The sequence below is a fragment of the Callithrix jacchus genome, chromosome 14, assembly GCF_049354715.1.
Source record: "Callithrix jacchus isolate 240 chromosome 14, calJac240_pri, whole genome shotgun sequence".
In the NCBI taxonomy this organism is placed as follows: domain Eukaryota; kingdom Metazoa; phylum Chordata; class Mammalia; order Primates; family Cebidae; genus Callithrix; species Callithrix jacchus.
The window spans coordinates 51,454,663-51,478,159 of record NC_133515.1 but is presented as its reverse complement, the minus strand read 5'-3'; the positions used below and the strand labels follow the sequence as shown (position 1 = coordinate 51,478,159).

The following is a 23,497-nucleotide window of genomic DNA, read 5'->3' as shown; positions in this document are numbered from 1 at the left end:
AGAAAGAATCCGAGGATTACTGAAGTGCTGGACAAAGGAGTGAAGGGGCCATCTTGGACATCTAGCTCAACAGAGCCTTCAGATGGCATCATGACTATTACTACATGAAAGACCCCAAGCAAGGACTTCCTGGATGGGCCTAGTCAACCCACAGGACTAAGAGAGATAATGCAGTATTGTGTTTAGCCACTAATATCTGGGGTTATGTGTTAAGCAGCAATTAATGGCTGGAACACAACCCATGTTGACTACAGTGGAGTGTAAGGGGAACTCTTCTTCCCAAACTTTAAATGGAGTAGCTCTGTTTTTAATCTATTTCACATTTTGGGGTTCTTCATAATAAATTATTTACAAAAAAGTGGCTCCATGTCTCAAAAAGTTTGACTATCACTGCCATAGACAATTGAGAGTTGCCTAAATAAATATAGGCCACCCTTGAGGACCATAAAAAGCATTTTGTGACAGCAAATCTTTCCTGACTAGGTTCCTTCAAACAAATATATTTAGGCCATTCTAAATGGATGTATGTTTTTATCTGATTTCTAAATCCCTTATCAAAGGATTCCAATCCCAGTTGCTAATACTCCTCTCCATTAAGAAATCCTTTTCAATTAGAGACTCATAGACTCTAGACTATGCTGTACCAACCCCTGCCGTTGTTTGAGTTCAGAAAAAGAAGCTTATAGCATCTCTCTTAGTGATCTAGACTATAGCTCCTAGAAGAGAGCAAAAACTACTTTCCTTGGTGTCATTGTCTTGTGTTAGGCACAAGATGATGAGAAAATGTGTCTTAATAAGGGCATCCATTTTAATTGGAAATGACGTCTCGTAAAATTTGTACATCCTATGGCTCCGAGCTTTGCCTAAAGCATTTGAAGTGCCCTTGCCAATCAAAACCATCTTTACTTCAACACTTAACAACACTATATGTAGAAAGATTTCCTTAAAGGGTTTCAGCATGCTCAGCTAAGAGCAGTGTTTTTAGTCTTGCTACACTAGTGTGCTGATTCCTTTTATCATTCAGACCATCTGTGATGAAGTCTATTTTGTTAACTCAGAAAACCTCAATTTCTGTAAGACTTTAAAATGAGGCATTAACATATTTTTATAGATTGTGCTACCATTATGGTTTTGGAGACTTCTCATTTCTGTTATTAAAAAGAAAAATCCTGCCATCTAAGCTTCTCATAAGAAACTATTTTTACATTCATAATCTTTAAAGATGCTTATGGAAAGAAGTGCTTTGAACTCTTTCAGTAAGATTTTAGTTCAGCCTAAAGCTTAACAATAATGTAATTTGAGTGAGGGTGGCTGATCCCCACCTGTCAGTGATGCTTCAGGAAGATACATAAATCATAGCCAGAATCTCAACTGAAACCAGTTTAAAAATTCATGCGGCTAATAGTCATTCCTGTGTTATCTGGTTTCTTAATACCTTATTATACTCTGTATACTGGGATTTTAGGCCTGGAATGTACCTTAAAAATCATCTCATTACCCCCTTTGTGCTACAGATGAGTAAACTGAGGTCACAGATTGTGACTGGAAAGCATACTTTGTTTCCACTATCCCCTTGCTGGTCAAAGTGTGCTTGGACCAGTAGCACCCCCTGGGAGCTTGTGAGAAATGCAGGGTCTCAGGCATCCCACCAGACCAATTGCGTCAGAATCTCCATTTTTATAAGGTCTCTATGTGATTCCTGTAAGTACATTCATGTCTGAGAAGCCCTGCTTGATATCACATCTGTTTCCCAAAAGCAGTACAAGGCTTTGTAATGCAATCGATTGAGATTCAAAATCTAGATTTTCCACTTTCTAACTAAGTGGCCTTGAACAAATCACACAACCTCTCTGGTCCTGTTTCCTCGGTAGTCAAATGTTGGTATTAATACTTACTCTGAAAGGTCATCATGGGTTTAAATGAAACAGTCTTTACATAGTTCCTATTCAAGTGTCTAAGGATAGACTGTTGGAAACTGCTACCATTGCTGCTACTGTGGCTACAACTATTGCTACTTACTACGGTTGCTGCTGCTGCTGCTGCTGCTGCTGCCATCACTACCATTGCTGCTGCTGCTCCTGCTGCCATCACTCCTTCTACTGCTACTACTGCTATTGCTACTAGTACTACTGCTGCTGCTATCATGACTGCTTGTACCATTGCTGCTACTGCTGCTGCTCCTGCTCCTGCTTCTTTCACTAATTCTACTGCTCTTACTGCTAATAGCTGCTGCTACTACCACCATGGTTATTAATATCTCAAAAAGGGGAAGTAACCTTTCAGACATTGACAAGGGTCCAAAGTGGAACTGAAGCCCAGGTCTCGTGACAGTTATTCCAGGGCAGCTTTCCCTGTGCCTCCTAATTTCCTGTCTGCTTTAAGTGTAGGTAAATACTAGAGTCAACATTCTTGTTTAAGGCCTTTTCAATCCTTGGAGTAAAATGTAGAAAAAGGAGACAGCTTTTTAAAGATTTCTATTTAAACCTCCTGGAACATTAAAGTCAATTTGCTCAATTTTGTGTCTTCTAAAACTATTATAGCTTCAGTGGGTCTGAGTTTCTTCTAGGTGGCAGCTTCTGTTTCCTTTAACTATGGAAGACTGCCTTTCTCTAATTTTGCTTCTGGCTTCCAAAATATTTTCCACAGAAAGTTTTACTGGATCTGATAATATATTTGTTTTCTTAGAAAACAGGATATGTGTTAAACTCTGGGGTGACCTGCAAATTTCAGTCTTTGTCCTTTCAGCACTCAGCCCTATTCTTAGGTATACTCTCTTTTCCCTGCTTATGTGACCCCGTTTTGAATAATTGTAAAGGGACAAAACCCTTATTGTATAAAAATAGAATTTTGCCATTTTGCAAACTGAAATAGATGTTGATTTTCTTTGAGGTCCCAGAATGACTTCTAGTCCCTGTTCTGTTTTCTTTTTTTTTGAGACAGAGACTTGCTCTGTCGCCAGGCTGGAGTGCAGTGGCATGACCTCAGCTCACTGTAACCTCTGCATCCCGGTTTGAAGCAATTCTTCTGCCTCAGCCTCCTGAGTAGCTGGGACTACAGGCACGTGCCACCATGCCCAGCTAATTTTTGTATTTTTAGTAGAGGCGGGATTTCACCATGTTGGCCAGGTTGGTCTCGATCTCTCGACCTCGTGATCCACCTGCCTCGGCCTCCCAAAGTGCTAGGATTACAGGCGCAAGCCACTGTGCCTGGCTAGTCCCTGTTTTTAGAACTGAATGTACGTGACTCAATTTGAAAACAATGACTAAAATGTTAACCTCTTAGCTCCAGGTAGACTGGATTCCAAAAGTTATAGATCCTCTGGGTAGTAGAATAGCATATTTGTATGGAATGCACCCAAATATCCTAACAAGATTTGTGAAAGCATTTTGCAACCATCGATACCTAACAGCAAAATGTCTTCACATACTCAACTGGGAAAGCGTAAACAGAAGAACAGGATTGTACAGTAGAGCCAGTTTCAGGCAAACCCACAGCAGAAAATAATGCAATTCCACACTTTGTGAGAAATGGCATGGCCTAATACGAATGGACACCATGAAAATTGTGCATCTCAGCCCATAAGTGGGCTCTTCGGTACCAGTGGACAAGATCTGGGATGAAATGGAAAGTCCTTGAACAACCCCTGGTAGAAATGATACAACCCAGCCTGTTATGGAGGTGCAAAAGTGCCGGGCTTTCCATCCCTAGGAGGTCGAGACTCCTTGGCTACTGCTAGAGAGAGTACAGTGATGGGTATCTCAGCATGGGGTGGCATCTTATGCTTGCTCAGTTTAGCAAGCACTATGCCTTGTGCTTTTAATGAACACTTAAGCATTTGAAGAGAGCCAAATGAATCAGAAGATCCAGTATATATTTCTCACAGCCCTCTCCCTTACTCACTTGCAAATTAGCTAAATTCACAAACAAGCTGCTTTATCAGGCTCAAGGAGCCTTGCACCACTCCAAGTGAGTTACAAATCTTAGATGTAAATAAGAAGTTTAACATTTCCTGAGTGAGAATATAGATATACAAATATACTGTGCTGTCCTGGATTCCAAAGATGGTATTTCCCACTGTCAAAAAGGTTTAAATTATTTTAAGAATGATTTAAAATTTTTATTTATTTATTTATTTATTCATTTTTAAGCACTTACATGATACTAACCAAACACTCTTTTAAGCACTTTACAAATGTTAATTCACTTAATACTCATAGTCATCTCTACTAGGAAGGTACTACTATTGCCATCATTTTATAGAGGGGAAATAAAGTCATAGAGAGTTTAAGTAACTTGCCCAAAATTACACAGCTAATACATGGCAGGATTGGAACTCAAGAAGTTTGGCTCTAAAATCTATGCTATCACTTACTATGCTGTATTATGAGGTTATTATTTTGGAATTTTCTTTTTACTTAACTAGTAGATAAAATTTTTAGCTTGCAATAATAATAAAACCATAATGGTGAATTCAATACTCGAATGTGCCAATTATTGTGGCTCTTCATATATAATATATAAGCTATAGATTGTGTTTTTAATTTCACAGTCTTTATTAGCTAACTTTTTCAGTTTATAAGAGTATGATAGTTTTTCCTTTTAGGATCATGTGTTATTATAAACTACAAATGTAAAAAGCAAGCTAAGTGTTATTTTAAAAACATCCTAATGTTACAATCCACGGGACCAGGTACAGATGGCCAGAACCTGCTAGAGATGTGTAAGAAATCATTTAAAAGAGACTAGAAATAAGTTATTTGCCTGTTGAACACCTCAGTGCTTCCTTTCCATGCTGCTATTTGCATGAAACTTTGCCACTTAGGTCAGGGCTTATTATAGTTTGGAAAAGTTTCCAATAGCCAACCACAAATCCAGGAATCAAAGTCCCCCAAATATACACAAAAGAGAAAAACACACACAACCTACCTAATCTATAGCCAGAGTGCTTCTGGGCCATGGAACCACCCCATTGTGCCTTGGCCACCCCAGCATAGAAGCCAGAGTGTTTCCATGGTGGCAGGGACCCAACTGTGAGAGCTGGTTTCAATACCCAGCAGCTGCTCACTTCAGAAAAAGCAGGATGGCAGCCCACTTCTGAATGAGTGTTTTTCTCTAGGCTTTGCCCTGACCTGAATATTGTTTCTCATTGAATTTCCTTTTATTTATTTCTTTTTAGATATCAACTTTCCTTGAACTTTTCCTCTCATTTGTGTTGCAGTTGGCAGAACTGCAGAACTTCTCCCTTCGGCAGAAAATGCTTTTTTTCCCTTTAACCATTTCTAAGGTTTTCCCTGTGTTGTTTTTATCTCCCCCTACCATACTTTACACCACATACCTGTGCCTCATTATACAAAGATCCAGAACAAATTTATCAGGTTTATTTACTACAAGAAGTGTGAAGGCCCCAGGTAGCCCCCCTAAAAAAATCCCTTCATGATTCACCTGACAGCAGACATCTGCCCTATGAAACTTTGGAGTTAGAATAGAAACTATGACCCTTTCCTCTCTTCATTCTGGCAATGGTCATAGAAGCTGTGTTTAATCCTAAATACATTCTCAATTCACAGTTGATTTCTAACCTGCTATTTTCTTCTCTTTGTTTATATGTTGGAAAGATGTAAGGAATGTAAAAATATAAAAACTATTATGAATTATGACCCCCTCTCAGAAAGATAGTAGAAAAACTGTTATTGATGCAAAACAGGAGCTGTACTATATTTGAGGTGAATTTATCACCCTCCAGGTCTAAAGGAGTTTGGAATAATTTATAAATGGGATTGTACTGCTGTTGAATATTTTTTTTTAACTAGAAACAATTTGTTTACAAGTTGTTACTAAAGGCTGTCAGAAAAAAAAGTTTGTGGACATAGTAACCAAAAGGCTGACAGAACTCAGAACTTGCTTGGTATTCAAAGGAGAGCTCATCCAACATTATCCTGCACAGTGTATAATTACTTGCATGTTGGGAGCCAAAAAAGAGAATGTAACCCTGCGAGTGTGTGTTTATACTGAAAAGTTGGAGAAGCAAAACAATTCAGCAGCATTCTTCATCCCAGCATCTGGGAACAATTAATTTGCTTGCTGTGATGTATAACATGAAGTTGATAAAGTTGCCTGAAGCTCTGCATTTAGGCCATTTGCCTTATTTAAGGCTTTCTGCTTTAGGGTTTAACATTGTGGGTAATTTTAGTAAATCTTTTTCTTTCTAATCCTGAAATGCTGTGACAAGGAGGAACCTTCTGCTTACAGTTTCTGGATCATTTTCTTTTCGGTCTTATTGTCAATGTGTTTAGGAAGCTGACACCCACTTTGCCCCCTTCTTCCTCTGCAGTGCAATGCTGCAAGAAAGAGCTTTAGAAAGTAAGGTGCTGGAAAATGTCACTGGGTCTTTACTTCTCTCTCTCTTTCTCTGTCTCTCCCCTGTCCCCACCCCCACCTCCTCTGCTGCCCCGTAAATGCATATTTGCACTCTAAAGAGTTTCTCTGAAATAGAGAATATATTTTTGTTCCATTTTACAAACTTAGGCTGGGATACTGGAGACTGTCATTTGAGACTCTCAGTATATTACATATGGAAAGTATTGTGACATGTTCTGATAGTTTATGTTAGGTACTACATTCCCTTGATTGTGACTTTTAGAAAGAAAGCACAATATATATACAATGTCATCTTATTGAATCTAACAGTTCAAGGTGGTACAAGGGGCTTATCAATCCCAGGGAAGTCTCCTCCAGTTTCTCACTGACACATGCTAGAATAAAACACAATTGTTACTCTGACCTTAGTTTGTTTAATTCGGGATTTCAGAATAAGAACAAGTATCTTATTTTTATTGGCTGAAGGCTTCCAGCTTTGAACAGTGCTGGAAATTTTCTATAGCACTTTTGAAAGTTCATATTTCACAACATCCAGCTATTTTCTTTGGAATCCTGGTGAGAGACAAACCGAGGAACTCCCAGTGTAGACAGGTAAGACTATCTCATTCCCCCTCTGTCTTTTCTTAAGGCTTGTCTCCACATTTTGATAACAATTTCAAATGACTTATGCCCTGTATTTCAGAATTCTTTGGACTAAATATATGTTGCTGTCCTTCATGGTAAAAAATGATAACTTATAGAAAAATGATAATTCTCTGTTTATGTGGGGGTTGTCTTACAAAGAGTAATGGCCTGAGAGCTTGTCCTCAGCCCCCAGCACACTCACTGTCCCGAGGGAGAAAATGCTTGGGCAGGGTTGCTGCTTTGGCTCATCTGCCTCTATACTCCCAGTCTCTCTACATTGAGACAGCTTCCTGTTCCCTTCCTCAGAACTTAGAAGCAGGGACTGGACCTTCTTATCAGTGACTAAGTAGGCACGCCATAGTTCCCAGATGTCTGTGCATGGGCCGGTGACTGGGTTGACACTGGTTGGTTATGAGTTTTATGTGACCTGTTTTCTGATACAAAAAAAAAAAAAGTAAGCTCTCTGACTACAGGGACCTTGCTTGTCATGTTTGCCACCTAGAAAAATTTCTGATGCATATCACTTAATAAATATTCAGCTAATGAATGAAAAAACAGATAGGTGGAAGAGTAAGGTGAGTTCTTCCTGACACTGAATATATTCATTTTAAGAATATAAAGTTCTCTCCTTCCTACCTTTTTGCTTTTATAATTTATATATATATAAACAATGATAGAAGAATGAAGAGTTACTAGGAAGATTTTGGGCAAAAAGAAAATATTAAGCAACGTAAGATCAGTTTCCAAAATTCTTGCACTGTCCTATAACATTCAAGATTTGGAAATTACTGCCCCATGCATGCTTTTTCTTGCTATTGCCTTGTCTTTCACAATGCACATTTTCTTCATAACCTTTGCCTATGAGGGGGAGATAAAAGATTAATTCCTATGAACCAAAATGAAAAACATAATTTCAAATCCAAATCACCAGTACTGAGCATCCACTTTGTGCCAGGCCCTGAGTTATGCATATTCACACGGTGTCCTGCAGAAGTCCTGAGAGGAATGTGTTATTACTTCTCTTATAGAGATGAAGTGTCAAGTGGGCCAGATTTTGGATGGTCCAGGGAGGTTATGGGTGGCTGAGGAGATCCAGGAGAGGTTAATGGAAGATGTGGGACTGAATTGAGTCTTTCTAGTCAAGGGTAATTTGGCTGAAAAGAATAGCATTCTGGCAAGAATAAAGATGAGGAGGAGGAATGAGCACCACATAGTTTGGAACAGAGTCCAGACTGACCTGAATGGAAAGCAAGCTGCAGTTAGGAAGACTGTGCACACGTAGATGATTGGACAAGATCTTCATTTTGCAGGTCTTTAGTATATGTCTTAGTCCATCAGGATGCTCTAACAGAATACCATTTACTGGGTAACTTATAAACAATGAATTGCATTTCTTACAGCTCTGGAGGCCAGAAAGTCTAAGATAAAAGCACCACCAGATTCAGTGTCCGGTGCGGGCCCACATCCTGGTTCATAGACAGCTTCATTGTGTTCTTACATAGCAGAAGGTGGCGAGGATGTTCTCTGGGGCTTCTGTTATAAAAGCTCTAATCTCATTTATGACAGCTCCACTTTCATGACTTAATCACCTCCCAAAGGCCTTTTATCTCCAAATGCTATCACATTAGGCATTAGGATTTAACATCTGAATTTTGAGAAGACACAAATATTTAGTCTATTTGTCTAAAACTTGCTGACAATTTGGCTTCCCATTCAATGAGTCAATGCCCTGAAAGACATATTTGTCTCTTTGAATTTGTTTACTTGACTGTTTGGGCTCCAGTGATGTTGCCTGAGAAGATAAGAAGCTGAGTGATTGTGTACTTAACTGCCAGGCATGGTTTTCTATAAAGAATATTCTCTTCAGACCTTAGTACACAATCTGAGGGTCTTTAAGCATAACCAGTCAATAGCTCTGTTGCTGAATGTGCAATGCATTCTTAGTATTCTACAAGAGCTCAGACTATTGAGTTAGAAGTTCCCTAAAGGAGCAGAAGCCTAGCCTATTACAAGTTTCCAACCCCACTAATGCATGCATAACCTTAACATAAATATTGTATGAGTCTGGGTACGGTGGCTCACCCCTGTAAGCCCAGCACTTTGGGAGGCCAAGGTGGGCAAATCACCTGAGGTCAGAAGATCGAGACGAGCCTAGCCAACGTGGAAAAACCTTGTCTTTCCTAAAAATACAAAAATTAGCTGGGCATTGCTGCAGGTGCCTGTAATCCCAGCTATTTAGGAGGCTAATGCACAAGAATCACTTGAACCCAGGAGGCAGAGGTTGCAGTAAGCTGAGATCGCGCCACTGCACTCCAACCTGGGTGACAGAGCCAGACTCTGTCTCAATAAATAAATGAATAAATAAATAAATATTGTATGACATTAATCTTACTAGAAAGTTGTATTTTTTCAGTGGTAATCCCTGTGCATTTAAGGATATCCTTACCATATTAACTCTGTGTCATCTCACTCATTGAAGAATGAAAAGTTGGTAAACTTGACAATATGTGTATTTGTAAAGTACATAGTTCAAAGCCACATGGTAGGTGTTGAAGCTAAAAAAGATTCTTATTATTCATGGATTTTATATTTAGGGATTTGCTTACACCCTAAAAGTTATTTGTAACCCCAAAATCAATACTCATGGTGCTTTCATAGTCATTCATGGACATACACAGAGCAGTGAAAAATTTGAATCATCTGACATATACATTCCCAGCTGAGGTTGAACAAGGCAATGCTATGCATTCTTGTTTCAGCTGTCATACTGTAAACAAGTATCCTTTTGCAGTCTATTTAATGCCATGTTTTTCATGTTTGTGTTGTTTTTGTGGGTGGTTTTTCTGTTTTTTTGTTTGTTTGTTTGAGATGGAGTCTTGCTCTGTCACCCAGACTGGAGTGCAGTGGCGCAATCTTGGCTCACTGCAACCTCTGCCTCCTAGGTTCAAGTGAATCTCCTGCCTCAGCCTCCAGAGTTTCTGGGATTACAGGTGCCTAACACCACTACTGACTAATTTTTGTATTTTTAGTAGAGATGGAGTTTCACCATGATTGCCAGGCTAGTCTCAAATTCCTGACCTGAAGTGATTCACCCACCTCAGCCTCCCAAAGTGCTGGGATTACAGGCATAAGCCATTGAACCCAGCTGATTTTGCTTTTTAAGATAGACCCCAAGTGTAGTGCTAAAGTGCTATCTAGTGTTCCTAAGCACAAAAATCACCTTACAGAGAAAATGTGTGTTAGATAAGCTTTGTTCAGGCATGAGTTATGGTGTTGTTGGCCATGAGTTCAATGTTAATCAATGACATATATTAAAGTAAACAACACATCTTTAGACAGAATACACATAAAACATGATTATGTATTGATTGGTTAGCAAAAATGTGACAAGTGGCTTGCAGGAATCTAATCCTCTATATTCCCTAAGGGTGATGGCTCACTATTTGCTAATCAGTGTTCTCAGTGACTTTACAGAACATAACTATCACGAATAGTAAGAATCTATTGCATTTATTATTATAGCTTTCAAGAAATCCAAACTGCCAAACTGTGTGATTGCTGCCTAAGCCTAATCTAGAAGGTATGTTGATGATATTATAAGGTTGTGGCTGGACGCAGTGGCTCATGCCTATAATCCTAACACTTTGGGAGGCCAAGGTGAGCAGATCACTTGAGGTCAGGAGTTCAAGACCAGCCTGACCAATATAGTGAAACCCCGTCTCTACTGAAAAAATTAAAATTAGCCAGGTGGCCAGGCACAGTGGCTCACTCCTGTAATCCCAGCACTTTGGGAGGCTTAGGCAGGCTGATCACCTGAGGTTGGGAGTTCAAGACCAGCCTGACCAACATGGAGAAACCCCATCTCTACTAAAAATACATAATTAGCCAAGTGTGGTGGCACATGCCTGTCATCCCAGCTACTCAGGAGGCTGAGGTAAGACAATCACTTGAATCCAAGAGGTGGAGGTTGCAGTGAACTGAGATCGTGGCATTGTAATCCAGCCTGGGCAACAAGAACGAAAGTCTGTCTCAAAAAAAAAAAAAAAAAAAGATTAGCCACGCATGGTGGCAGGTGCCTGTAATCCCAGCTACTTAGGTGGCTGAGGCAGAAGAATCACTTGAACCCAAGAGGTGGAGGTTGCAGTGAGTTGAGATTACACCACTGGCCTCCAGCATGGGTGACAGAGCAAGACTGCGTCTCAAAAAAAAAAAAAAAAAAAGATTATATCAGGTCCCACCTTCTTTCTTCTGCTTCTGTCTTACCTGTTTCTCAGAGTGTTATCTCTTCATGGTTCCCATTTAATGCAATATTTCTTCAGTTCTTGAGCTAATCTTGAATAGGGCAGAAAATTAATTCCTTGAGCCTACTATTTGTTAAGCTCGTTATGAAGTCAGAACTCCCATGCCCACTCTTGTCAGACCGGGAGGCCCACCTCAGTGACGAAGCTCTCAGGTTGGAACTTTCAAGTGTACATCACAGTCCATCATCCTGGGATCTGTGTCCAAAGATGATCCCTGAGTGTCCACATCATCATCGAATCTCATTACCTCAGCATTTCCTACAACTGAGCACCCACTGTCTGACTGGTATCAACCTGGTCAAGTTTATGCTCTCACAGGGGAGAGAGACCCATAAACAGAGGCAATATAACATGGTCCATCATGTGGAGATGATGCCATGGGAGTATGAAGGAGCGATATTAAATCCAGCAGGAAACCTTCTCAGTAAAGGTGGTTTTAGAACACAGTCTAGAAGAATTAGAGTTGGTCAGGCAAAGACGAGAGTAAAGGATATATAAAGATGTCTCAGATAAATGGAACAGCATGAGCAAAGGCAAGGAAGCATGACATAGCATGCTATGTGTGAGTATTGCTGGTTATAAAATGGGAGGAGAAGAGAGATGGGAGATGAGGCTGGCTGGAGAGAAGCCCTGTCATGTAACTATTCATCATGTCACTATCAGGAAGCCAACAAAGCAGAGTAACCCACGATACATAATTGGATTTGAATTATACAAAGACCATTCTAGTGTGTCTGGAAAATGAGTCCAAGGAATGTCAAACTGGAAGCAAGGAGACTGTTTTAAAACTTTTCCACTAGTCCTGGTGGGAAATGTTGAGGTCCTGAGCTACAGCAGCAGAGATACTATAGAGGAGAAGTTGATTCAAACAATATGAGGTGGTGAAATCAATAAGCCTTCATGATTGTGCTAGTCAGGATGAGCTGGATTATGCTATAGTAGTAAATGATCCCATCTCAGTGGCTTAATACAAAAGTTTATTTCTTAATCACGCAGCATCTGCTACAGGTCTAAGCATCTCTCCAAGGCAGCCACCCTCCATGACTGCCATCCAGGCTTCTTTGATTCCGTGATTCTACCACCTTAACATAACATCTCTGCATTCAACACAACGGTAGAAGAGAAAAGTCTCCGATAAAGAGAATCAAAAGAGAGGTTTTCACCACCTTAGACCAGCAATAATAAATGAATTTTCATTCACATTTCATTGACACAAACTAGTCTTATGGCTCCACCTAACTGGAAGTGGGGCAGGCAGTAGAGTCTCTCGTGTGACTCTCATGTGATGAAATGAAGGAATTGGATATAGGTAGGCACTGGTGATGTCTACCACAGCCCAAGAGCATCATGGAATAGAGATGGGCTAACCACCAGAGCGATAATGCACATGGTGTATAGAGATGTTCCAGGAGACTACGATAACCCTCAGCTCTCTAGCTTCAGTGTCAGTGAAACTGGGAAGGCTGGAGGAGCAGTAATTTGAGAGGGAAATTATGGGTTTAAGGCACATGAAACATCCTAGGGTAAGCATTATATCCAGAAATGAGAAGCAAAGGTAGAGTGCAGTGGAGGGTAGTTGTCAGGCAAAACTGAAGGCAGGTACAGGGTTTAAATACTTCAGGAGGGGCAGCAACCAAATCATCGTCATGAGTGGCAGGCAGAGCAGACAAATAATTAGAAGAGGGTGTCTGAGGAAGAATATAGACTGGTACTCAAGCTACTCTCAGTGTCAGATACACGTTTGCCTGATGCTATATTTTAAATGTGTTTTTAAATGCCTAACCCTGCTTACAACTTTATCTAGTAATGGGAGCCCTAATGTTCTATCTCTCTTCACCTATTCAGCCTGGATGCTGCTCCCATAAACAAGCCTTCTATCTGGAGCCTGGTCACATGTAGGCAACCTCCATTTACCCCTTACCTCCAATCTAATCATACCTTGTATTATCTTCTGGCTGACACTAGCAAAGACTGCACCATAAGAAAGCTGGCTGCATCCTTTAGACTCTGCTCTAGACCCTTGTCTCAGGTCCAAATTCTCATGCAGGAAATCTCCTCCAAACTCCATCCTGAGCCCCTATACACAAGCCTAGGCCTGGCCCTGGCCCTCACTCACTAGCTTCCCTGCCAACTCAGAAAGCTGTGGTCCCAGCTTGTCATGCCCTTAGAAAGTCAAGAAGGTCAGTAAAAGCAATGACTTTGTTTCCCCCAAAAATCAGTGTGTCCTTATTACCAATAAAGGATGAAATTTCTCTGAGATTTATGGAGTGGGAGGTAGATGGCATATAGGAACCATCCTAAAAGCAGTAAGGCAGCCAGTGTAGAGTTAAGTTTGCTTCCAGCTGGACGTGAGGCTCCATGTCCAGAGTTCATGGCTGATATTACCGAGGGACCTAGACTGGGAAAGAGAGAGTTTCCAGGAAGCTCACGATGGCTATAGCAATAGATCAGAACTGCATCCTCATTCCCACCACACTAGGAGGAAACTGAAAATATAAGATCAAGTCTATAGAAAGACCCAACAGGTCCCAACTAATTGTATGAGTCCGAATTTAGGGTCCAGGGAGGTGGTGCAGTGCCATGACTTCAGGAATGTCAAGTGTCAGGGTCACAGTGAAGAACAACATTGTTCCAGGAGTTCTCATTTGAACAAGAAAGGGTTAAGATAGATAGAACGATAGAGTCCTGCCTTCCCAACACTTTTTCCAGGAAGACTGGCAGAAGCAAAGCAGCAGGCAAGGAAAACCCTGTTGGGGCGTGGTGCAGGGCAGATCTTCTCCTACGTAGGTAAAACTTTGAGACCCAAGCTTGAGGGGATCAGGTAGACAGCCTGGCTGTCCCAGAGGCTGCTTAAGGGCAACCCTGCCTGACAGAACCCCTGAAGTTTTGAGCTTCTCTTTGACCTCTAAGAACAGCTTCTTCCAAGCTCCTACTAGGACCTAGGTGAGAGTGGCTATACTGGTTCAATGCCAGTGTGCTAAAGAAAGGCAGCCTGCCTGTGACTGGCAGCTCCTTGCAAAAAATGTGATGGGGGCAAGGTGTGAGTTAAAGCTAAGATGAGGCCCCATGATAACTGCCAAAGCTGACATCTTGTTACTTGCTCCAAAAAAGTAACATATCTACAAATCATCCCAAGAGTGTTCAAGTTCATACGTTTGCTTAATGCAATTAACAAGAAGTAACAAATATGGAAACACACTGTATACTCTAACACTTTGAAGAAATGAAGTATATCAAGACTCTTTAAAAGCTAGTCATGTAAAAATAGGCTTTATAGCCCAAAATTATGGAGAGGCACTATGAAAAGTGTTTCATGTACATTATTTTATTCAATTTGCCACAACCATAATAAGTAGGTACTGTTACTATCACCACAGTATCTAATCCCAGTCATGCAACTAATTGGAAGATGGTAGAGCCCATGTTCAAGCCAATATATGTATTGATCCAAAAAATCCTCTGCAGTAAAAAAAAATCTTCTGTCACGTACCATGACCTTGTACTTTCCCCAAAGACTGAAAACACTGCCGTTCTTTGTTTCAAACATTCAGCTGAGCTGTCTCCTCACTTACTGGCTGCAGAGGTTATTCCTGCATCACCAGCCCTAGCCTCCGCTGTCAGCCTAAGAGCAGCCTCTTGGGAATGTTGAGGAGGGCCTGATCCTAGAGGAGGGCTCTTTCCAGCAATAAGCCCACAGTCCCCTGCTCTGACTGCTGGGCCTTATCTAGCAGCTCTCACATTCCTGCTAAGTTCTCCAAGCAGGACACATTCCTGACTGGGTGGAAGGAAGAATTCCTAGCATTCTTTAGCCACAATGGCAAATATTTGAGTATCTAAACATAGAAAAGATACAGTGAAAATACAATATTATAAATCTTATGGGATCACTGTCATATATGCAGTCCTTTTGGAGCTCTGAAACTCAAGTGGGATGAAGGAAAAAGAAAACCAACCTTCATTTCTAATGTTTGGAATTAATCTGAATTAAATCCTGTTCTCCAAGAAGGAAAAAAGAAAAGGATTCAGGATCATTGAGACATGTACTTGCAGAATCAGGAATTCACAACTCTTTCTCAATAGTCTGTAGGGCCTGTGCCGTCTTTGAATTTGACCTTCATGGTTGACCATCTGGATTGTTTGTCATTATTGTACACCATTGCAATCCTAATTTCAAGCATACATTGTAAACAGAACAGTCAAGATGCTTGCATGAATATTTCCTCTCTGCAACAATAACAGATAATACTTTTATAAATGGATTTATACTTTATCACTTACATTATCTTATTTGAGTTTCACAAGAAATCTATGAGGTTGGTCTTATTACTGTCATGCATTGCTTAACATTGTGGATATGTCCTGAGAAATATGTCATTAGGCCATTTGCCATTTTATAAATATCACAGAGGGTAATCACACAAATCTATACACCTTGGCTAAGGGGTATAGTCCATTGCTACGAACCTATTCGCACGTTTGTATACTGAATACTGCAGGCAAATATAATACAATGGCAAATATTTGAGTATCTAAACATAGAAAAGATACAGTGAAAATACAATATTATAAATCTTATGGGATCACTGTCATATATGCAGTCCTTCATTGACCAAAATATTGCTATCAGCACATGACTGTATTTCCATTTTTCAGAGGATAAATCTGAGCTGACAATTGAGGTGATTTGCTTGCTGTCAAATAGCTGGCAAGGCAGAGGTGGTCTGTGACCAGGTCTTCTGAATTCCCTCTACCATGTATCACTCAAGGCCTCCCATTATGTCATCACAGATACTCCAGGGTGGTAACTGGGAGGCTGCCCAGTTAGTGGGTAACATCTGACTCTCCCTCCCAAAGAGAGACTCCAGTGAGAGACTGGGGATTTGGAGGTCCAAGTCATGGCAGAACTGGGTTGCTTGCTAGGACACAAGGTCAAGATGCCCCTGTAACAGCAATGTGAGATTCAGAAAAGGTGACTACGCATCTATGCATCTCAAGAAACTGAATAAAAAAGCCAAGCCAACCACCTAGCCAGTGATTTTCAAGGTATGAACTAGTAGGCCACAAACATCCTCCTAATGTTCCAGAAGCATCCTCAAATATGTATTTTCTTTGGCTCTTACTAGCCAAAGAGCCTTGATAACCTAGATTTTCGTGTGTGTGTGTGTGTGTGTGTGTGTCCCCAAGAGCTACTCAATAACTGCTGAGTTCTTAATAGTTAGTAGTATTTCACATTTATAAATAAAAATTTAGCATGTAACTAGAGTTTACTGGGGGCTTACCTGAGTATTCACCTGGCTGCCAGGAAATACTTGGCAATATTTGAAGAGCTCCCACTAAAAACATGCATGAGCAGATTGTTGAAATGTCCTCAATTTTGGGGAAGTTTGCTTTATATTAGCACCAGTGTTGTATTGAGTTGATTGTGCTTTTCAGTGGTTTCTCTTCCTGCTTTTTAATTATAAATTACATTTCATTTACCTTCATCACCATCTGGTTGTTTGAAGTGGATTATTTTGGTTAACCCTACAGGATAGTGATGCCTGTATAGGTTGACACAATTTATGACCTATAAGTTTTCTATCGTAAAACTTTAAACCAAATATGGATTGTAGTACACATAGGAATCATCCATACCAATATTGCTAAAGTAGATATTCACATAATCCTCACAAAGTATGTGTGTGGCAATAGTTTATTGTTACCAGAGAATTTTTTGAGAAAAAAAAGCAGGAAGAGGTGGAGTATATGCATCTTAGAGCCTTTAATTTTTATTTTTAGAGACAGGGTCTCACTATATTGCCCAGGCTGATCTCAAATGCATGGCCTCAAGCAATTCTCCCGCCTTGGTCTCCCAGACCACTGGGATTCCAGGTGTGAGCCACCACACCCAGCCAAGTCTGTAGAGCCTTTTGCCAACCTAGGTTAGCCTTGGTCAAAAATGTTTGAAATTACTGGTCAGAGAGGGAGAACTTGGGTTAATTTCAGTGGGATGGAGAGAACTAGAGAGAGCAGAAGAGAGTGAACGTTTGAAGGAAACCTGGAAGGCTGAAACTGGAGAGATTTTTGGTGTTGAAGAAATGATGCCTGCAGTCTCTTTTCGGACAAGTGTGGCCTCAGGTGTGCTTAGAAAGGAGCCATTAAAAGTTGGCATGTCTCCAGAATGCCCTATAGAATAGTCTGTGCCCTGTGAAAAAGGTCCATCCAGATAAGTGTTAAAATCCAACTGTCCTTCACTGACCATGAACCCTGGTGCCAGGGAAGAGAAACCTCTTTGTAATTCATCTGCCTCTACAGAATGCATTTTATTAAGTGACTTTAAAGTGTCTGTATGTGCAAGTCATGGCCCTTGAGGTACTCTAGAAAGTCCTCGAGTACTGCTTTATAAAGTCCTGAATATACTGAAGGTGACAACCTCCTGCTCCCAACCAGAGAAAATGGCTGAATATGCTAAGGATATTGAAAAGGCATTGAAATAGTCTTGAAACTTTGAGGAGAGCCAAATAATATGCTTCCATTTTTGGCAAAGTTAGAACATGCGGCAAAAAGGAAGACTAGGAACAAATTAAGGTCTTTCTTCTGTTTCTTGAAATACTCCCAAGAGAAAAATTTTCAATGCTGCAAAAAAAGGCCACATAGGAAAAATGAACCCATGGAGAGGTATCTTCCTGTCCTGAGAATCTTTGAGTTTGAATTCAAGCAGAAGCAAATTGTCTGGTTATTATTATTATTTTTTTATTATTATTTTGAGATGGGTTCTGGCTCTGTCACTCAGGCTGGAGTGCAGTGGCGTGATCTTGGTTTACTGCAGCTTCCACCTCCTGGACTCAAGTGGTCCTCCCCACTTCAGCCTCCCAAGTAGCTGGAAACCACAGGTATGTGCCGCCATGGCCAGTTAATTTTTTGTATTATTTTTTGCTAGAGAAGTGGTTTCACCATATTGCCCAGGTTGGGCTTGAACTCCTGAGCTCAAGCGGCCAGCCAGCCTCAGCTTCCCAAAATACTGGGATTACAGATGTGAGCCACTGTGCCTGGCCTCATTGTTATTAAGAATTAAAAGTTTCTTAATTAAGCAGGCCAAAATACAGCTGCCCTCTTCAAAAAGCATGGTTATGAATCTATCCTGGAATATATTTCATAAATACTTTCTTATAAGCTTTACACTATGGTTAATCATTGTACATGTCCCTTTTCATCAAGTGATAATTGTTTTAAAGTAAACCTTAATGACCAGTAAAATATCACTGAAGATTCAGATGTAAAATATTTAGTTTGACCTTTAAAATGTACTAATTTCAGTTTCTTACCTAGTAACTACTGAGGGAGATGAACTGATTGTGCTATATTTCACAAACACACTTTTGCTGACTGAGTTGCCATATTCCTTTCAGAATTCACATTAAAAAAAATGGCCAGTGATGGTTACCTAATTTGATTCACTCTGGAGGACTCTATTTGGTATGAATAAAGCCATGTGTTAACCTGTGTCTTTGACACACCAGCCATGATCCTGTGGGACTATGTAGCTGGGAAATTCACACATGGTGGTTGTCAAATTGTATGAGCTTCATTATTTTTGTTTTTTAGGGATTTATCAAGCTACAAAAGACCAAGCCATTTTTTTGCTGCAAAAGCAGGCAGAAATCACATTATTATTATTATTATTATTACTTTAAGGGCCCCCACCAGTCAGTGAAATTTAGATTCTCGAGGGCTATGGTCAAGTGCCATAACTTGCTTCCTGAAGTTACGGATGGTCAAGTCTACAGCAGTCATTGTTTTTCTCAGTTCTTAACATGAGCATAAGGGCATAAGGATCTCAAATACAGAAGCTTTCATGTGTGGTGCCTCATGCCTATAATGCCAGCACTTTGAAAAGCTGAGGCAGGAGCCCAGGAGTTCAAGATCAACCTGGGCAACATAGTGAGACCTTGTCTCTACAAAAAATTTAAAACTTAGCTGGACGTGGTGGCACACTCTTATTGTCCCAGATACTCACAGTGGTCAGGGAGGGGCAGATAGACTTGAGGAACAAGGGGAAAGAGAAAGGTCACTTGAACTGGTGAGGTTGAGGCTGCACTGAGCTGTGATCGTGCCCCTGCACTCTAGCCAGCATGGTAGAGCAAGCCCTGATCTCAAAACAAACAAACAAACAAAAAACCTTTGCTGAATGGAGCCAAAACAGTTGATGAATGCAGCATTTCAAAGACCCCGATGAAGTAAGAAAAGGGAAATACAATAAAAGTAATATTCATTGCCATTTCCCCTCAAGTGTGTGGTTTTTAAATTTTTTTAATTTTAATTTTTGTGGGTATACAACAGGTGTAAATATGTGTGGGTTACATAAGATATTTTGACACAGGCATGCAGTGCATAATAATCACATCAGGGTAAGTGTATCCATCACCTCAAGCATTTATCCTTTGTGTTACAAACGATCCAATTACACTCTTCTGGTTAGTTTTTATTTTTTATTTTTTATTGGATTATAGGTTTTGGGGTACATGAGCAGAGCATGCAAGACAGTTGCGTAGGTACACACATGGCAGTGTGCTTTCTTTTCTTCTCCCCTTCACCCACATTTGGCTTTTCTCCCCAGGCTATCCCTCCCCACCTCCCCCTCCCACTGGCCCTCCCCTTTTCCCCCCAATAGACCCCAGTGTTTAGTATTCCCCTTTCTGTGTCCATGTGTTCTCATTTTTCATCACCCACCTATGAGTGAGAATATGCGGTGTTTCATTTTCTGTTCTTGTGTCAGTTTGCTGAGGATGATGTTTTCCAGATTCATCCATGTCCCTACAAACGACACAAACTCATCATTTCTGATTGCTGCATAATATTCCATGGTGTATATGTGCCACATTTTTCCAATCCAGTCTATTATCAATGGGCATTTGGGTTGATTCCAGGTCTTTGCTATTGTAAACAGTGCTGCAATGAACATTCGTGTACATGTGTCCTTATAGTAGAAGGATTTATAGTCTTTTGGATATATACCCAGTAATGGGATTGCTGGGTCAAATGGAATTTCTATTTCTAAGGCCTTGAGGAATCGCCACACCGTCTTCCACAATGGTTGAACTAATTTACACTCCCACCAACAGTGTAAAAGTGTTCCTTTTTCTCCACATCCTCTCCAGCATCTGTTGTCTCCAGATTTTTTAATGATCGCCATTCTAACTGGCGTGAGATGGTATCTCAATGTGGTTTTGATTTGCATCTCTCTGATGATCAGTGACGATGAGCATTTTTTCATATGATTGTTGGCCTCATATATGTCTTCTTTCGTAAAGTATCTGTTCATATCCTTTGCCCACTTTTGAATGGGCTTGTTTGTTTTTTTCCTGTAAATCTGTTTGAGTTCTTTGTAAATTCTGGATATCAGCCCTTTGTCAGATGGGTAAACTGCAAAAATTTTTTCCCATTCTGTTGGTTGCCGATCCACTCTAGTGACTGTTTCTTTTGCCGTGCAGAAGCTGTGGAGTTTCATTAGGTCCCATTTGTCTATTTTGGCTTTTGTTGCCAATGCTTTTGGTGTTTTGTTCATGAAGTCCTTGCCTACTTCTATGTCCTGGATGGTTTTGCCTAGATTTTCTTCTAGGGTTTTTATGGTGCCTGGTCTTATGTTTAAGTCTTTAATCCATCTGGAGTTAATTTTAGTGTAAGGTGTCAGGAAGGGGTCCAGTTTCTGCTTTCTGCACATGGCTAGCCAGTTTTCCCAACACCACTTGTTAAACATGGAATCCTTGCCCCATTGCTTGTTTTTGTCAGGTTTATCAAAGATTGTATAGTTGTATGTATGTTGTGTTGCCTCCGGTGCCTCTGTTTTGTTCCATTGGTCTATATCTCTGTTTTGGTACCAGTACCATGCTGTTTTGATTACTGTAGCCTTGTAGTATAGTTTGAAATCCGGTAGTGTGATGCCCCCCGCTGTGTTCTTTTTGCTTAGAATTGACTTGGCTATGCGGGCTCTCTTTTGGTTCCATATGAAGTTCATGGTGGTTTTTTCCAGTTCTGTGAAGAAAGTCAATGGTAGCTTGATGGGGATAGCGTTGATTCTGTAAATTACTTTGGGCAGTATAGCCATTTTCACGATATTAATTCTTCCTAACCATGAACATGGAATGTTTCTCCATCTGTTTGTGTCCTCTCTGATTTCGTTGAGCAGTGGTTTGTAGTTCTCCTTGAAGAGGTCCCTTACGTTCCTTGTGAGTTGTATTCCAAGGTATTTTATTCTTTTTGTAGCAATTGTGAATGGCAGTTCACTCTTGATTTGGCTTTCTTTAAGTCTGTTATTGGTGTAGACGAATGCTTGTGATTTTTGCACATTGATTTTATATCCTGAGACTTTGCTGAAGTTGTTTATCAGTTTCAGGAGTTTTTGGGCTGAGGCGATGGGGTCTTCTAGGTATACTATCATGTCGTCTGCAAATAGACACAATTTGGCTTCCACCTTTCCTATTTGAATACCCTTTATTTCTTTTTCTTGCCTGATTGCTCTGGCTAGAACTTCCAGTACTATATTGAATAGGAGTGGTGAGAGAGGGCATCCTTGTCTAGTACCAGATTTCAAAGGGAATGCTTCCAGTTTTTGCCCATTCAGTATGATATTGGCTGTTGGTTTGTCATAAATAGCTTTTATTACTTTGAGATACGTTCCATCAATACCGAGTTTATTGAGGGTTTTTAGCATAAAGGGCTGTTGAATTTTGTCAAATGCCTTCTCTGCATCAATTGAGATAATCATGTGGTTTTTGTTTTTGGTTCTGTTTATGTGGTGAATTACGTTGATAGACTTGCGTATGTTGAACCAGCCTTGCATCCCTGGGATGAATCCTACTTGATCATGATGAATAAGTTTTTTGATTTGCTGTTGCAATCGGCTTGCCAATATTTTATTGAAGATTTTTGCATCTATGTTCATCATGGATATTGGCCTGAAGTTTTCTTTTCTCGTTGGGTCTCTGCCGGGTTTTGGTATCAGGATGATGTTGGTCTCATAAAATGATTTGGGAAGGATTCCCTCTTTTTGGATTGTTTGAAATAGTTTTAGAAGGAATGGTACCAGCTCCTCCTTGTGTGTCTGGTAGAATTCGGCTGTGAACCCGTCTGGACCTGGGCTTTTTTTGTGAGGTAGGCTCTTAATTGCTGCCTCAACTTCAGACCTTGTTATTGGTCTATTCATAGTTTCAGCTTCCTCCTGGTTTAGGCTTGGGAGGACACAGGAGTCCAGGAATTTATCCATTTCTTCCAGGTTTACTAGTTTATGTGCATAGAGTTGTTTGTAATATTCTCTGATGATGGTTTGAGTTTCTGTGGAATCTGTGGTGATTTCCCCTTTATCATTTTTTATTGCATCTATTTGGTTGTTCTCTCTTTTATTTTTAATCAATCTGGCTAGTGGTCTGTCTATTTTGTTGATCTTTTCAAAAAACCAGCTCTTGGATTTATTGATTTTTTGAAGGGTTTTTCGTGTCTCAATCTCCTTCAGCTCAGCTCTGATCTTAGTAATTTCTTTTCTTCTGCTGGGTTTTGAGTTTTTTTGATCTTGCTCCTCTAGCTCTTTCAATTTTGACGATAGGGTGTCAATTTTGGATCTCTCCATTCTCCTCATATGGGCACTTATTGCTATATACTTTCCTCTAGAGACTGCTTTAAATGTGTCCCAGAGGTTCTGGCACGTTGTGTCTTCGTTCTCATTGGTTTCGAAGAACTTCTTTATTTCTGCCTTCATTTCGTTGTTTACCCAGTCAACATTCAAGAGCCAGTTGTTCAGTTTCCATGAAGCTGTGCGGTTCTGGGTCGGTTTCTGAATTCTGAGTTCTAACTTGATTGCACTATGGTCTGAGAGGCTGTTTGTTATGATTTCAGTTGTTTTGCATTTGTTGAGCAGTGCTTTACTTCCAATTATGTGGTCAATTTTAGAGTAGGTGTGATGTGGTGCTGAGAAGAATGTGTATTCTGTGGATTTGGGGTGGAGAGTTCTGTAAATGTCCACCAGGTTTGCTTGCTCCAGGTCTGAGTTCAAGCCCTGGGTATCCTTGTTGATTTTCTGTCTGGTTGATCTGTCTAGTATTGACAGTGGAGTGTTAAAGTCTCCCACTATTATTGTGTGGGAGTCTAATTCCTTCTGTAAGTCATTAAGAACTTGCCTTATGTATCTGGGTGCTCCTGTGTTGGGTCCATATATGTTTAGG

At 40.3% G+C, this 23,497-nt stretch overlaps 2 protein-coding genes across 6 annotated transcripts in view; one reads left to right on the top strand and one right to left on the bottom strand.

Moving 5' to 3' along the window:
* LOC144579123 (uncharacterized) overlaps positions 1–23,497 on the bottom strand; it is a 137,260-nt gene that overhangs the window by 75,764 nt on the left and 37,999 nt on the right. The window lies entirely within an intron of this gene.
* Positions 16,134–23,497, top strand: part of EHBP1 (EH domain binding protein 1) — a 388,496-nt gene continuing 381,132 nt past the window's right edge. For all 5 annotated transcript variants that reach the window (XM_035272471.3, XM_054244907.2, XM_054244906.2 and 2 more), the window contains exon 1: positions 16,134–16,346. The gene's annotated coding sequence lies outside the window, so the exon portion shown is untranslated. The remainder of the gene's footprint in view (positions 16,347–23,497) is intronic.